Below are 3,794 nucleotides of genomic sequence, written 5' to 3'. Positions count from 1 at the left end.
CACACACACACACACACACACACACACAGCATCGGCATCAAAAAATCTACCTCTCTCTCCCTCTCTCTCTCTCTCTCTCTCTCTCCAGCTGTCCCGCAACGTTTCCCTTTCCTTTTCATCCTTCACCCAAGACGGCATCTCACGACATACCGTCTAATTAGACCTGCTTCAAAATTAGGGCGCCCTACTGCTTCTTCTATTAAGAAACTTGATTGGAATAAATTCAAGTTCATAATCTTTTTTGTTTAGTCGTAATGGAAAGGAAAAGGGTCACTAAACTTAAATCGTGGAGACCTACACACAATTATGCATCACTTTCAACGTTTCCAGATCAAATGTAGACATGCCAAATACAAACTTTCCTGCACACAATCAATCAACTATGACAAAATTTAGTAAAATGTTGACAAGATGAATAGCTTAAAAACATAGAATAGAGAGAATGAGAGAGATAAGCAACACAAGAATAGTTTAATATTAGGCCCCCCAAAGTGCATGAACATAATTCTCTTTGCATTTGGGTATTGGATAATTTTGATAAAGTAATTTGTACCAATTTTAAATCTCTCTTTACAAGCATGTCATTCTCGTTCGCATATTTAAAAGAGGTGCTTCCCATGAGCATTATTGCTGGAGTAACTTATTGAAGGCTAAGCTATGTACAAGCCTTGGGTACAAACTAAATTATTGTGTAGTGGTCATGATGGCAACAATGCCAAAATATGAGAGTGCTCCATAATCTCTTTCAACTCCAATCTACAACTTAACCATCCACATGTTATTCAAGCCACTAACCACAAGAACAACAAGCAAGTATACATAAGTCAGCTATCCAATATTGACATAATGATCTTAAACCACACAAGCATGGTGATTTTCTAAGCATCTCACGTCAACCACTTGCATGAAGGCCAAATGCATTCTAATAACATGAGAAAATTTATGAAATTCTAATGGACGAAGAGCACTATACTTGCATAGTTGAAAAAATGACGATAATCATAACGATGTATCCCTCTAGTTTGTTCTTCTAGTTATATTTTGAAAATGAAAATTTTGTGATTACTGCACTAATGAAATCTTCCAATATGTGATAGTGAGTAATGTTTATGTTGGATGTAGGGAAAGACAAAAGAAAATGAAGGGATGGAAATGAACCAGAGTGCCTTGATTGGTCTACGCTTTTGCATGCAATCCGCTCAACCAAAAATCATGGTGGCTATGCTTGAAGCACCTTCAAGCTTGGAGGGTGACGATGCGGAGCATTATCCTAACCCAGAGATATTCAAACCAAAGATCAACATAACGAGTGAAACATTCATAAACTTAGAGAGGCTTGTCTATGATGACATGAAACATGAGACCAACACACCATTGTATGAGAGAGCTAGAGTGTTCAAATTGAAGACGCTCTTGGTCCTTCTCTATATCCGAGCAAAGTTTGGATGGATTGACACCACGGTCATATAACCTTCAGGTGACTATATATGTTGTTCTAACTACAATTATGCAATGATCATTTTTGGAAGGTGTGTTAATGCTTTTCTATATGTAGGCTGCTTAAGGACCATATATTGATATGGAGAAATGTCCTAAGTGTGAAGCAAACAGATGTCAACGAAATATCCTCAAGGACAAAAAGTTTGTAGAAGGTGCTCATACTTTTTCTCTTTTACCTTGCCTCAAGCACTTCGTCAATGCAAATCCATGGCTGCTCTAGCATTTTGCATAAGGAGAATCAATCTTCAAATGGTGTGATAAGGATTCATATGTATAGTGTGGCTTGGAAGCACATCGATGACACGTGGCCAAATTTTGCTAAAGATCCAAAAAATTTGCGCATCAGATTGGCTATGGACGGTGTAAATTGTCATAATAATCAATATCTAATTCTCCTAAATGATTTTCTCATGTTAAAATGATCATTTAATATGGGGAAGTGCCAAGGGAGAAAAAGCTAGAATATTGGTTAAGCTAGCAGACCGGCCACAATAGGGATCCAAAGGAGGGAAAATAGGGATCCAAAGGGGGGGCCATCTGCAAAAGAGCCATGTGCAACAATGGGCTTAAAAGACCCTAAGGTTCAGCCCATTAAGACTTCCAAAATGCTAAGGTTCCAAAATTCAAAGGTTGTGTCCAAAGGTCAAGCATGGGGGGAATTGGATGCTTTGTGTGTGTCCCCAAAAGTCTTTATCAATCCCTACATAGGAGGGGGTGAGCCTTGGGAGTAGGGGATGAGAGAGAAACTCACACACACACACACACACACACACACACACACACACACACACAAGCTCCCTTTACACAAAGGGAACGAGGGACACATGTCAGCTCCCTAGCCCAGATGCCCACTAGGTGTACCCAATTCCTATTGGATGGCCTTGGAGGTGGACCAATGAGAATTAGGCTAGAGGAAATCTAGTTTAATTAATTTAAAAACACTTAATAAAAGAACCAATGAGAATTAAGCTCCCTAGAAGACTATTGGACAGTCTCCCAAGGGGTCCAATGAGCATTCAGCAGCCCAATGGCTTGCCTGATTCCTATTGGCCAGGAGGCAAAGGGGTCCAATGAGAGTTTAGTTGCATTTATTAATTACATAAAGCTCTCACAAAAGGGGAAAGGGGGACACATGTCAGAAGGCTATCACTTATACTGCTTAATTATCATTGGCTAGCCCTAGGGAGGTCCAATGAGAGTGGAGCATGAGCAAATAGCAAGAGGGGTCGACCAAGAGAGAGAGGGGGCTGATTTTTGCAAGGCATTATCACACACACACTCACACAATCTCATGTGTGAAGTAAAGAAGACTCTCTCTCCTTTTCAAGCTTTAATGGAAAGCTTACCATCTACTCCAAGATTGTGAGAAGGGAGACCTACACCAACAACTCTTGGCTTTGTGATGCAAATCCAACCAAGAGCCAAGCTTCAATGCATGCTCATCTCCTCTACCATGCTAATTACTAAGCTAAGCTATGCTAATATGAGTTATGTGAGGAGATGTACATCTTTCTCATAAGAATACTCCTTCTTCCTCTCAATCTACTCTCATACCCCGCTAGCTCTCACCATAGTCGAAGGTGTGTGAGGTCTTGAGTCTGAGACCGGAGAGAATTGATGTTGTGTTTGATAAGTGTTTTGCTTAGTGCATGAAGCTTTCATCTTCATTGCACTAGCTAGTCTTGAAGGAACACAAAGAATTGTATTGTACAATGTCTCTCTTGATGGGAGAAACCATAATACAAAGCCTTTTGGAGGGGGGACCGGCTCCATGTAAATCCGGTCCTCAACTATTGTCAATAGCTTAATTTCTCTCTCTTTTGAAAGTATTGTTCATGCTATCTAACTAGGTGTTATGCTTTTTGTTGCTCTCTCCACCCAAGCACTCTTGTAATTCTCATTAGGAATCTATTCTAATGAAATGCCCACTATGTTCATGCTAATTTCTGCTACACACAAGTTTTTAGGCCATTAAATGTTACATAAATCCACACTCAACATACAGTGTATGGTTAGTTGTCATAACCACAATATTCCTATGTGGCTAGCAACTAAGAAAGGACACTTATTCTTAAGCTCGATTGTGCTAGGTTGCTATAAAGTGAACAATATGGATGCATATATTTATCTCCTACTTGAAGAGCTACAATATCTTTGTCTCCTACTTGAGAGTTACAACAACTGGGGATAGCCATAGAAGTAGAGGACATGAACCGACACACATGTCGACTTCATTGGAGGCATTTTGATGTGGATGATGCATGACTATTCAAACTTTGGAGAATGCTCAGGTA

Source organism: Adiantum capillus-veneris, chromosome 14, assembly GCF_014529385.1.
Source record: "Adiantum capillus-veneris isolate H3 chromosome 14, ASM1452938v2, whole genome shotgun sequence".
Taxonomy (NCBI): Eukaryota; Viridiplantae; Streptophyta; class Polypodiopsida; order Polypodiales; family Pteridaceae; genus Adiantum; species Adiantum capillus-veneris.
The sequence above is the reverse complement of the archived record's forward strand: the minus strand, read 5'-3'. Positions refer to the sequence as shown.